The following is a 14642-nucleotide window of genomic DNA, read 5'->3' as shown; positions in this document are numbered from 1 at the left end:
TAATACAACCAACTTTTCAGTGTTTTTCTGAAAGCAGCTCTGAAACAAAACAAAGATGAAATGAAGGCCTCTCTAAGTAGAAAAAGTTAGAAAATGAAGCAAATTTAACGAGACATAAACAAATCATTACTGCTAGTAAAGATACCAAGCTAGACTAAATAGCGCTCAACTAGATGCAATAAAAACATTAGTCCAAATAATTCCTAAACTAGATGGATTGAAGGGTCTTATATAATAAATTTCTACCACACTATGATGAGTATATACTATTGACAGCTAACGGTTAGTGGGTGCTTGCCAGATGACACACAAGAACCATATCATTGAATTCTCACGTAAACTCTCAGAGGTAGATGCTATTATATTCATGTTTTACGGGTGAGGAGACTGACATACAGAGAGGTTAAGCAAATTTCCCAAAGTTATGTGGTTATTAAGTGGTATACAGCCAGGATTTGAACCTGTAATCAGGCATCGTCGTCAAATATCTTAATCACCATATAGGCTAACCTGGCTCCTATCTATATTAATTAGTGGTATTTGCTTGCTGTAAACATAAGTTACTACATGACAAACTAAGTAACTGTGGACCAGAAAGGTTAAGGGAATCATCCCAAGTCTTTTGATTAGTTAGTAGCAAAGCCAAGCATCCTGGTTTCCCTGTTCAGTGTGTTCCTCAAAACTGTGCTGCCTCCCAGTTATATGATATGTGAAGAAAGCCAGAAAGTAAATTTAGAAAGATAATCTGTAAAATGACCACAGAATAATTAAACATCACCAAAGTGATTCAATCGTTTCAATTTACATTGGCTGTCTGGGTGCTTCCCCACGCCCACCAATCCGCACCCCGGTTTTCTATTCATCAGGGCATTTTTAAAAGTCTCAAGATACTGATATGACTGAATTTCTTAGACATGTGTAATTCTGCCACAGTCCTGAGTTATGGCCATGGAGCGGACACAGTTGCAGCTCACTCCTGAATGATTTTATTAGAAGCATGTTATTGTTTGGATCACAGATTAAGAAGGTAGGAGGAGCCTTCTGAGCTATTCATCTGACATCTTTTATTAATTTTAAATTAACCTAGAAATTAAAGTGAGTTGCTCTTATTAGAAAGAAAAATTGGTTTAGTAATTATCTGAATAGTCACTGGCTTGTGTTTTATTCTCAGATCATGGCTTGCGTTGCTTATATAACCTTCAGAAAGTCGATAAATCTCTCCCGGTCTAAAGATAAAAATTATGAAGCTTAATTTCATCCTGCTTTCTGCCACTTAGCACTGCCCAACAGTTCTCCTGTGTGTAATGTGTTCCCCTTATCAGATGATATGGGATAAGCAGAGAAATCTGAGGAAGCATGATTGCACACAAGTTTAGCTGGGCTTTCCCTTTCCACCCCAAATTCTAGGCCTTGGGTACTGTCCCTTTAAGACCCACTGAGGCACAATTACAAACAATGGGGCTGAGACCTTGAAAAAAGACCCACCTTGCTACATTGCTGGTTATCAGTCACATAATCTTTCTATGATTATATGATTATGATCTAGATTTAAATGTGCAAACCCATAGGCCTAGCAATTCCACTTTTAGTAAGTCACCATATACAAAGATTTATTCACAATCATAAAAGAATTCATATCACAGCACCACTTAAAATAGTACAAGAGCAACAATTCCAACCAAATCTGTATATGGTAAAAGTCTAGCAATAAAGGATTTAAGTAAAATGATACTTACATACTATGCAGTATTTTATAGTCATTTTAAATATAGTTGTTGGCACATGAAAATGGCAATAAATAGTTCACAAAATATCATCTCTATTTTTAAAAATGTTATATTAATACTCTGAAATTTAATGAAGATTACAGTTGAGGGGTAAAATTATTGGTAGACTTTACTTCCTTCTTTGTGAATTTCCATATTCCCTTAATTTTCCTAAGTGAATTTGACATATTTCCCACTCTCATCTCTAAGTACTAACTGAGTTACCACTAAATTCGGTTCACTTCTTGTCTAGATTCCCATCCTGGCCAGGTGCTACTGCCACGACATCTGTCATAGGTAATGGTGACCCATCACTCTTTCCTGCTCTCAGTTTGGCTTGTTTTGTTTGGGTTTGGTTTTGGTTGCCATTGTTTTGTCAATGTTCTCTTGGTAAGGTCTACGGGAAGGCCTGATTGAAAGCTTTTTTCCTTTCAGTAATTCTTGAGCATCTTACTCACCACTGTGAGTTAAGTGATTAATAATTTATCCAAAGCAAAACTTTGGAGTAACAGAAAACAGGAGAAATCTTTCTCAATCAATATTACTAATGTTATGTATGTCAGAGTACATCATGTCACAGGGATGATCAGGCCTGTGAATGAATATTTATATAAATATTGACAAAGAAAGCGGTGTGTATAACATGATGACTTTCTCCGAAGTCTCCTTCTTACATAATAAATGTGCTCCCCAAACTAAGCAAGCATAAACAACAAATTGTGACCTTGTAATTGCAAGAAGGGACAAAAAGCTTCTTACAAGACAAATATCCATTTGTAAAGTTTCTGACTGATAAGTTGAAGTCTCACATATACTAAACATTTAATGTCTTAGAGAAGGGTATAGGAGAGCTCTCTTGGAGGAAACTGTTTATCTGAAGAGCTTCAGTTTTGCATGGGTTCAGTTTCATGCAATCAGGTTTCACTTCCTGTAATAGATTGTTATTTTTTTAACCCATGATGAAAAAACTATGTCAGTTTATATCATAGCAATTTGTTCAAGCTAGCCTAATTTAATTAACATGTCAGACCTGATCACACCTGGGGTTTTTATGCAGAACTTCAGATCATCCAGGAATGTCATTGCTATGTGCAAACATAAATGTCCTGTGTTGGCACAAAACTTTCTATGTAAATTTGTATATAGTCAACTGTGCTCAAGAGCTATTATGATTGAATTTCACAAGAACACCAGGCTGGAAATGCAAATACAGAACTTGTGGACTTATTTATGGAACACCTGTCTGCAATGTGGCTGTCTCCAACAGTATTATTGAATGGTTCTTTTCATAAATTTTGAATATGCTCAACTCTGTAAGATAGTATCTATTATAAATTCAGTAGTAATTTGGGCTCATTTATTTCCAGGTAGTTTTCAAATGCTTCAAATTTGGTAAAACTCAAAAGAACTTCACCAAACATCCCCTACTCCCACCCATCTGGAAATACTCTTACCTCGAAGGGTAACTGAATCCTTCTACAGATACTTGCTAAATTTGTAATCAAGTTATCAGGGTGTTGTTTTATCTGCACTATTTAATTTCTAAGAAGCTGCAGAACTTATTTCTCAAACTGCTGCTGCTGTTTCTCCTCCTCTTCTTCTTTCAAATTACTGGAAAGATGTTCTCCCCAGTGCTAGGCAAAGCAAAATCTGGAGAGATCTGGAAAATTTGCTTTATTCCAAACTTAGATTCCATGAGGCTTTAAATGGGCCTAAATTTGGTCAAACCTGTTCTCTCATTCCTACCGTCAGCTTGTTTCAGAGTCATCTGGACTTGATTTTCAGAGAAGAACCTGGAGATCAAAGTTCAGCTGCACAACTAATGGTCAACCCAGTGCTTTACAGGGTTGAGCATATGCATGTGTGGGGTGTGTGTGTGTGTGTGTGTGTGTGTGTGTACATGCTAGGATGTGTCTTTAAATCAAAAACAAACTATACATTAAAACTAGTGATTATTCAAATCAAGTTTTAAGGCTCCTATCCCACCTTCCCTACTAACTCTGGGTTTGTACTGGAAGGAACAGTGGAAAACTGTCAGGAAATGGGTCTAAATGTTCCAAAAGTTTTTTTGGAACTATTTTTTAAGGCAGCAATCTATGCAGAGTCATTCCTTTCTGTAATTTCTTGGTCAAAGCACCAATACCTTTACTGGCCTAAGTTACTTTTGAAAAGAGGATGACAAAAATCATTTTTTCACAGCTGCTTTTGCAGTACTATGTATATAGCAGTTATTCAAGAAATTTTAGTAAAATGAATGCTTGGCTAAATGAATGAATGATCTTGTCTAAAAAGATACTTGGAATTTTTTGTGATTAGTACAATTTTGTATTCTTGTATATAATTAGACATTTTCATTTTAAAAATAAAATTTTATTTAAAATTTTGAAAAATTATACAAAATATTTTCCAAATTATATTACTGATTGCTACAAGTGATTCATTTTCCTTAACTTTAGTCATGGAAAATATGTTTTTTGGTCCTTGGGCATCCTCTAAGCATATTATCTACCCAAAATGCTAATATTTAATGATATTTGCATTAGCAAGCCTCCAAAATGGCCCACAATCATCCACATCCTCTGGTATTCACATCCTTGGGTCCTCTTCTCTTACAGTGAATCCAGGCTGGCCCTGTATCACCAACAGAGTTCAGAAGTGACAGTGTATAACTCTCAAGGTTGTCTGATCTCTTGGATCACTCACTCTGGGGGAAGCTAGCCACATATTATGAGGACACCAAAGCAGCCCTGTGGAGAGGCCCATATGGAGAGGAACTAAAGCACCTGATCAACTTGTCACACCTGTGAGGGAGTCACCTTGGAAGTAGGCCCTCAAGCCACAGTCAAGCCTTCAGATGACTGTTGCCCCAATCTGACTCCAGTTACAAAAGAGCTCTAAGTGAGGTCTAACCAACAGTGCCTTTCTTGAATTACTGACCTAGAATTTGTGAGCATAATAAATCATTATTTTATGCCATTAACTTTTGTGGTAATCTGTTATACTGTCATAGTAACTGGAACAATATTTAAATGTATACATAGTCAGCAAATTTATAGATTTTTTTTCTCACTTTTAAGAGTATAGAAAATCAATAGAAATTCTAAGATCAAGCACGCACTTTAATCTTCCAACAATCTTCTATCAAATTTCCTTCTTAGAAAAGTTTCTATAGGAAATGTATTCAATTCTGGACCATTTAAATTCCTGGATGGGCTTTTCTAACCTTTAACTGCTTTGGTGGACTTGTATCTTATCCCTCTCTGAAGACATGCCCCTTTTTCCATCAATATCTATTGACGTCCTTGGGTTTGATGAACTACATCTATTGAGTGAATGAATAAACAGATTAGTGGATAATGGGTGATAATATATAAACCAATGAGCAGATTTGGGTTCCTAATATGTGTCAGGTACTGTGTTAAATGTTTCACATATTATGTTCCATGTTTCCACTTCCATTACCCTTTTGTATATGTGCAGTCATTTTTGCAGTATTTCACATGCATTTTACCTTTCCAATAATCCAATGTATTCAGGGAACAAAAAGGACTCTCATGGACAAAGGGAGTTTGTTAGCATTTAGAATCTCCCTGACATGATTTTCTTTTTAAGGATGTAATCAGCTTTTGGTTTGTGGAAAGAAAATCTGAGAACTACCCATTAACCAATAGCTTCCACTTCCCCAAGAGACACAGGCTCCTTCTCTCAAAGAGCTTCATGCTTATGAGGAGACTGACAATCAACAACCAAAAGGAAAATTAGTACAGAGCGATGACTTCCATGCAGAGATGCAAAAGAAGAGAGATGGCTGCGTTAGAGGACGGATAGCCTAAGATCTGAAAAAAAATGTTGGCATTAGTGACAAAAAGCATGGATCTTTTTAAAGTGATATCTTGAGACAAAGATGGATATAATTAAGCATGCTGAAAGCAACAAGTTTTAGCCTCAATGGTTTCTCAATGAAATCTAAAGCAGTCAACGGTGTATTCAACATTGAGAATACAAGAAAATTAAAGATTGTATAAAATGGATTAATGTACTGTTGAAAATTCCTTCCGAGAAAAAAGAGGAAAAGAAAACATTACAGGCAGAAGGAGCACAGGCCACAAGGTAGGAAAGAGCTTGGCATATTGGGGACAAAATGAAGACCAACAGGAAAGAGAAGAGTGCACAAGGATGGTGTAAGATGAGGTCAGAGAGGTAGACTGGCCCAGTCAGGGAGGCCTTTGTGCAACAGAATAAGAAATCAGAATCTTTTTTCTAAAAACAATGAAAAGCCAATGAGGACATTTAAGCCAATGACATATTTCTAAAATATCCTTCTGGCTGCTCTGTGGTAAATGGGATACTCTGCCGGGGGGGGGGTAAAAATCAAAGCAGGGGTTGTTAGGAGACTCATACAGCAGGATTGGGAGGGATGATGGTGGCTTGACCGTGGAGGCTGTAACACAGAGGAAAAGAAGTTGATCTATGCGAGGCATGCTTTGGAAGAAGATTCTGAGGAACTAGCTGATGGATTGCATGTGGGGGTCTACTGCTGCCTGCCAAACCTCAGCTGTTTTGGCACCGTCACCTTACTGGCCTCTACAGCACTGTTTGTACAATCATTTAAAGCTTCACTGACCTTTCCCTTATTATTTTATAAAATAAAAATTGGAAAAAATGAAAAATGTTGCTATTACTGATAAAAAGCATGCATCTTTTTAATGTGATATCTCAAGATCAAGATGGATATCATTAGGCATGCTGACAGTAAAAAGTTTTACTCTCAACTGGTTTCTCAATGAAACCTAAAGCAGTCAACAGTGTATTCAACGGTGAGGAATACAAAAAAATTAAAGATTTTATGAAGTGGATTAATGTATTGTTGAAAATTGTTTCCAAAAGAAAAGGGACACTTGTACTTTTTTGACCTCTCTATCATGTTTAAGTCTATTGCTCAACATTTGTACATTCTTGATAGCATTCATGTTCTCATGCTTTCAAATGTATATAGCCCTTTAGTAAATATCACATCCTAGTAAAAGACTATATATATTGACTATTACCCAAATACATTTATTCATGTATTAAAACATACTGAGCTTCTGCCTTGTCCTGGGCACTTTTCTATGTACTTCAGTTATAGAAATGAATAAACGAGGTCAAACACAGTCTTTGCCTTCATGGGGCTTGTAATCTATAGGATATAAAAATAAGTAAACAGGCAATCACAATGGAAAGTGACAAGAGCCATGATGGGCAATGTTCAGGTTGCCGTAGGAACACAGGTAGAAGCACAAACTAAGAAGGTGGGCAACTTGGGGTAGGAGACAGTATTGGAAAATCCCCCTAGAGGAGGTGACCTCCAGGCTGAAACCCCAGTTCTCATCAGTAAGAACTAGTCACCTCCCTAAGAATGAGCCCAGCCATTCATTCAGCAGCCACAACTCAATGTAGCATCTTCTCTTCCCTTAACATGGCACATGCAGGAAATCATGTTAGACACTTCTAACATGGGAAAGAGACAAAAATTGTATTTATTTTTAAAAACAGGCCCTGGAAAGAAAGTCAATTGTCAAGGCTAAAGATGGAGATGCAGATGAAGCAAACTGGTATAAGAAATTCATGGCTTTTAGCCAAGACAGAGAAATCTCTGCTATATTGAAAAGTGGTATATTGGGGTTCACAATGGCTCTGCTCTACAAGGCAACTGAGTTTCCTGTTGCACTCTACATGGAAACACATAAAAGCAGACTGTAAAACAGATTCAGAAAGTACCAGAAACAGTAAAATGTACTTATCAAGTGAGAGAGATAAATCTCTATGTGTCTGAAAAGGTACATAGATGTTCACTTGTGGGTTTGCTTTTGTTTTGTGGGAAAATAGTATATTATGGTAGAATTTGCAAATTTTGACATTCACAGAGGGCTCAGGCTCTCCTCCTTGGAACCAAAAGGCCTTTATCCTCTTCAACTGGATATGATATTTTCTCTAAAGAAAGACTTATAGAAACCCAGCATTTGCATCTTTGGTCTCTCTTCCATCTTCTGAGGGAATCTACCTACTTTTGCATTGTTTGTCATCTCCAAGTTCCCCTTCCCTGCATATGATATGATATTACTAGAGCTAAGAAGCCAGAGGGACTGACTTTCAAATATGTCAAATGTTATTTATACAACTAATTTAGTTTCCCTAAGTAATAATGTACACACCCAGCAGGATCTGCTCTGTAAATGACTCCCCAGTTCACGTTGGATCCCACTTAAAAGCTGCCCTTATTACTAGCTTATTAGTCAGAAAGTGAAGAGCTTATGATAGATTTTATTATGCTCACAAGAGCTTTCCTTCTGGGGAGTTAGAACCCATCTGCAAAGTAAGAAAAAGTGAGTGTACTTACCCGGGGTCAAGAGCAAATCTGGAGGAAGTAAAGGTTTCTAATGTCCTTGCTTGTTTCCATGGTGTAAATTTAAATTTTAGGTCCGTGGATTAAATACTACAAAGATTATCATCCTTTCTGGTCTCCATATCCATAAAAGCTCTCACTATGCATTCTATTCCTCTTCTTTACCTCTCTTTACAACTAAACATTGAATATTTAGAAAATGTCTGTCTTTATATAGTAGTTACTTCTTAAGCTATTATATGAATGTAGTTATTGAACAGGATCTTATATGAGTCCTGTATGAATGGGATGTTAGGATTTGATCCTCCAGAAAAAGGCATGGGGAAAAAAATGTTACACTAAGAACTTTGATAAGGCTGAAAAATATTTAATACAATGAAAACAACAGAACTGAGATTTTGTAATGTATTTTCCTCGTAAATCATTTTGTTGATGACTTTAAATGCTTATAAAGCAACTTGACGCTTATTCTGACTTGTTAAAGTGCCAAAGTTTATATAAATCTGGCTCTGTCTTACCTGATATTAGAAGTGCCAGAAGGCTCTTAACAGCGACCTCAGCCACAGAGTATCAGTTTACCGACATGCTGTGTAAGAAAAAACCAAAAAAAACCAAATAAACAAAAAGCTAGTAATGCATACAAACAGGCATTACTGTGTGTTTTTCTTAAAATAATATTTTAGTCATTGTTGTTGTGGTTCTTAATTTCCTTTAGGTGAGTGAGAAAAATGGCCAGCAAATAACACATTCCCTCCACAGCCTCAGCTTGTGCTCTGGCTATATCTGTGGGCCTAGAGCATTTGTAGTCTGCAGAACTATTGCTCCTGTTTGATTGAGATTTGTTCTTAAACACCCATAGCCTGATCTCTTAAAAAGCTGGTGCTTATCTGCAGAGCTTGCTAGTTGCTGTACAAGCAGTATCCCATGTCTTCGTTAAATTACAGTTAGGTCATTTTTTTTCTTTCCTTTTCTTTTTTTTTTATAGTAGTGCAGTTTATAAAAATGAAAGAATTTGGCACTGTTTTGTGTCTACCAAAGCACCTCAGATTATTTCTCGAATGTTTTTGGTTGGATAAAATCTCAAATGTATCTTGCCAAGTGCCCTTTTCTCCATGACTTCCAAATTCATGCAAATTTCAGGGAAAATTTAATCCGTATGTTTCTGATTCATTCACTCTTAACTCATCATACTGTTGTTTTCAAAAAACAATTTTATGTCCAAGAAACTCTAGGGGCATTTTTTTTATATATATAATCTGTTTTTAGTCAAATTTCTCCCCAATTGGAGCGTGGAAGTTGTGTATTTTCAAGTATTAAGTATTGAACTTGAACTTCCATCCACTCCTATTTTAACTTCAAATTATTCTTGTAAGAGGTAAGTTGCAATCAGAATATGGAGAATGTGAAATGACTGCACATTTCTGCCAGCAGCTGCCTTGCCAGAACCGAGGCTGACTCAATCAGCCAGAGCCTGCTGAACAAAGCCAAGTTCACCCCTTAAGTCTCAGGCGAACTTCCCTCTGCTGAGTCACCCCTTAAAGAGTTGCACTTGTGGATCTGAACCTGCCATTTTGTAAAAAGTGCAAGCTTAGGCACGTCTGAACCCTTTTGGAACAATGGAGTATCACACTTGGTAACCATTATCTCTGGAAGGGGGAAAAAGTCTTTCTATAAATCATGTACTCTGCATCTACCACAGTATTGTTTGTTTACTTTTTTACACACCATTTTAGGGTCATCAAATCACACTACAGAGGACTTTAGGTTTCATGCAAAAACACCAAAATGCTGAACACATTAACAAGTAAATAACAAATACATGTTTATGCATTGGCTTCTAGTTGAAGCAATCTGGTTGGCATTTTCTCAAGGGAGTTATTTAAATTTTAAATGGAACAACATTTCATTTAGATTTCTGCAAATATGCGAGGGCACAGAAGTAATTTATATGTACATGAAACTCTTCACTGAAGCACCTGGGTACTTGACAATAATTAAAATACAAAGTAGACTTATTAACTTTTCCTTTTAACTTTCTACCTTTTTGCTTCTTCGGGGAGAGTGAAAGGAAATTTCTAGAGTAATCTGTCAAGTACCTAGAGGTCCTTTTTCCTACCACCACATAATGCCTGATGGCAATTTGCTCCTACATCTCTTTCTGTTGCATCCTTCAAAAGCCCTGCTCTGATCTTCCCTTATACACTCATTGTCTATTTTCAGAATCAGGGTTTTTATTTCTTAAGCTATCAGTCCCTTTTCCCCAACTGCCAGAGACTGAACATTTATTTCACTTTAATGTCAGCAATATAATTAAGGAAACAGATGATAGAGGGTATAAAAATGATGGAAAGTGCTATAAATAGAAATTTCCACAACATAGTTTTAACAATGACCCGGGCATGGATAATTCCCATACTTATATTGTTGGCCTCAGACCTCCACCCTTACCTCCATCATCATTAATTGCCTATGAGGACATGACTTACATAAGTGGTTCTCAAAGTGCAGTACCCAGAAACACAAACACTGGGTTCATCCCCAACCTGTGGAATCAGAAACTCTGGGAGTGGGTCCCGGCAATCTGTGTTTTATTAGCAAGACTTCCATGTGATTCTGAAGCTTGCTGAAGTCTGAACTGGCCCTGAAACTTAATGTGTTGAATCCAACAGTTTGCTTCTCATCTCCTATTTTCTTAACCTCACCATTTTTATCAATAGTACCACAATCACCTTAATTTGTTGCCATCAAAATCTTGAAGTCATTTTTACTTTTTCATTTTGCCTTCTTTTCTAGTCCTCTATCATGAAGACGGCCCGCTTCTGTACCCAAGGTGTTTTTAAAAATCTATTCCTTCTCACTTATTCTAGGCCCACAAAAATCAAATCCCAAGCCTTCTCCAACAAGCTAACCAACATCCTCTGTGGTCTTTTACTCTATAGTGCTATTAAAATAATCTTCCTCAGATGATGATTTCATCTGTCACATCACTGCTCAAGAACACGGCTATTTTATTTTGAACCCAAATACAATTCTCTTGTCTGTCTTTTGAGGGCTCCACCAATAAGCGGTCCTCCACTACCTTAGTCTCATTGCTCAGTTTCTAGCAAAGCAGATCTCACTGGCTTGTTCTCACTTCCCTTGTGCTTTACATTTCTCTTATCTGGAATGCTCTCCCTCTCTTTCCCACCACTCTGTGCTCTGTTCGTATTGGAAATCCAATTCGCATTCTTTGAAACAGGACCCTAACTTTATCATTCAGTGTTTATTTTTACTCTGTGATCATTGTGTTAAATTTGCCCTAACTTGTATGTTTCTTTCCCAGGCATTGCTTCAAATTGATATGATGTATATACTCTTCAGCTCTTTTCTATAACCTCTTCATGTTTTTCCACCCTGTACTGCTCATTTCAGGCCCAGAACTGTGGCTAACTGGATTAAAAGTAGGTAAAGTGAGATACTAAAACTCAAGTGTCCACATTTGCAGTTATTAGTAGCCCTGGCTTAGGTTCATGGGAGGGAGCATGAAAGTTACCATCTAATAAGGGTTTAAATATTCATAACTAATTGCCCATGCCAACTGTTTTTGATTCTGTGCCATTACTGTTTAGATGTACTGTCCCTTATTGTGACTTTATCTTTCAAGACACAATTTATTACTCCATAAATCTGAAACAATGAAATCAGTGTGTACTTATATGTGTAGATATATATTTTCTTTTCAACATGGACCCAAACCTAAAGGAAACTCCATTAAGGCTATAAACAGAAAAAATTCACCTCAGTTTTGATGGGTATTTCCATGGCTTCCTGAAATAAAATAGAGCCTGTTTGTTCTTAATATTTTTTATGATTTAGTGATATCCTGTAGAGTACTATATTTTAATTTCAAAGAGGCAGTGAACAACAGATGTGGTAGAAGGCCAGGAAAGGGATAAATGGGTTAAAAGAAGCAGTCAAAACTAAAAATATACAGCACCGGGCTTCCAAAGCAAAGCCAACTATAATAAGAGGAACAGAAAGCATTAGTGGGAACCGGTTTCATTCAACCCTGGCACAAGAGGCAAAGAATTTTACTTTTTACTTCTTACAGATAATTTGACTTTGTTAAAGCACACCTTTATCTTCATATCATTTAAAATTTTATTTGGAGTTCTATCATCAACACCAATCTTCAGATTCTTATGATTAAATTTGTACATCTCCGTAGTTTGTTAGCTATAGATCCAAAAATCTAAAATGTTCTGAAAGCTAATTATTTTTCCAACTCTTACGGTGGTAGAAAATTACCTGACCTGAATTAATTTGGTGGCAAAACCTTACCTGAACTGACATAAAATTATTTACTTTTTATTTATCCCGCTTGAAGTGAATATTCATACATTTTGCTGCTCAAACAATGCATTTGAATACAGAGTGAAGTTCCAGTCCTCTTGGGAGTGTGATGTAATATATTATATGGATACTATTATCTGCCTAAAATTCAAATTTTTCTAGATTTGGAAACATATCTGGCCCCAGAGACTTAGGATTGGTGATTGCGGACCTGAACTAATTTTCTCTTCTGAATTTCTCCTCTGATTTTCTCAGGAAGAAGTTTTAAATTATTTACTATTATCTTGAGAATATCTCTTTAATACCTTGGTTTTTTTTTAATGTCTCTGCTATGAAGGAAGTAGCTAAATTAAGTTTTAACAAAGAAGAACTCTGGATACAAGTTATACAAAGGGACTAAAAACACTTTAAAACAAGATCAAATGACAAGGGGCACAATTTAGAACCCAAGAGTGTAAAGAGTTTTCCATATTTTATTTCTTAACTTCCATATGGGTGTGCTGAATGAAAAGAAATATACATATGCAGATGTACATATATACACACATACATATACACATACAATAGATACACATGCATATATTTTATCAATCTAATGGCAAACTTGAAAAACAGAATTAGAGCTATTAAATGTGTGTGTATGTGCATCTATATAATGCCATATTCTCACAATAGATCGTATCAGTAGTTCAAATAAAAGATATTTATTGTTGCAAATGCAACCACACACACACACACTTTCCATACAATGTACTCTATTGGTCACTTAATTTTTCTAGTATAGTTGTAAAAAATTAGTACTTTTCAATATTTTATCCAGTGGGATGGTTATAATAAAATTAGTATTGGCTCCCAATGTATAGTGCCAACTTCCTGAGGGGATAGGTTTGGGGTGGATACTACTGAACTAAATAATTCCGATGGAGTCTGAGTTGTACACAAAACATTCTGAATGTGTTGGGAGAAGAGCAAGTGAGCACAGGGCCTTTGCTCTGCACTGGGTTATGACTCCCTGCCCTCTTTAGGGAGAAAGGCTGGCCCGCTGCTGTTACAAACAGGGCAAAGCTCTGGATTCAAAGAGTGAATCAACATTTACTGAAGGTCCACCATTTGTCAAAATCTGAAGCAGACACTGGGAGCTGTTACAAAGTTACCAGCAGGCAGAAGAGCCTTTCTCTGCAAGAACTCACAATGTATGTAGAGATGCAGGGCAGCCACATATTAAAGGAATTACCTAAGGCATATTAATAAGAGAGCACTGATAGTGTTATTAATATGCATTACGAGAGTCAAACTTGAAACATTTCCAGAAGAAAAATATCAAGTACTGGGCTTGCTAAAGATCCTCTTTTCACCTTTACCAGAACCATACCCTTATGTATGGGGATACGTATTGCATAATGTGTCTATACAGAGGTTAAGAAGATACCGTAATGGGAAAAAAGACTACAGAACACAGTTGAATTCCCATCTACAAGTGAGCGCCAATCAAAAGATGGGGGGATGAAACGTGGTAAATGCAGGACTGGTCCTGGAGCTTTGGGGAACAGAGAGACATAGAGTTCCAGTACTGACTGCATCTTGGCAGTTCTTAAAAACATTTCACTGACTGTATAAAAGCCATTATTTTGGAGCATAAAAATCCTTCTGCTCCCAACAGAAAGTGAGAATTTTTATACTGCTTTGTCATGATGTGAAAGGGAGTAATGATTTCTTTCTCCATCAGTCTCTGATCTTTGCAAATGAAACAGAGAGGACAGGTCATGCTTTAACATGGATGGCAGCAGCCGCCTCTGGAATCAACCTCAGGACTTCCTAAGTGAAAAGCCAAGTCTCTAAGTATGAGACAGTAATTACTCTCACGGCCAGGGAGAATTTCAAGTCCCTACGTATTTGCAGCACTGTCTAAAAACAATCGACTCCCCTTTCAAACTCGACCAAACTACTAATGGTATGAGAACTCAGTCGCCTAATAAAGATGTTCATTTCGGCACTCAGCAGCTTATGCGTGGCTCACAGATGGCTTCTGTCTCATTTTTTGTGTAATCCAATCATCCTGAACTACTGAGTCTCACAGTCTTCAGGAGTAATTGCAAAGCTCACCGTGACAACTGTCTCTTCTTCCAGATGTCGTCGATGTAAGGAGTGTGGCTTTCACC

The sequence above is a fragment of the Mesoplodon bidens genome (assembly GCF_964165515.1).
Source record: "Mesoplodon bidens genome assembly, chromosome: 12".
NCBI classification, from domain to species: domain Eukaryota; kingdom Metazoa; phylum Chordata; class Mammalia; order Artiodactyla; family Ziphiidae; genus Mesoplodon; species Mesoplodon bidens.
Note: the sequence above shows the minus strand (reverse complement) of the source record.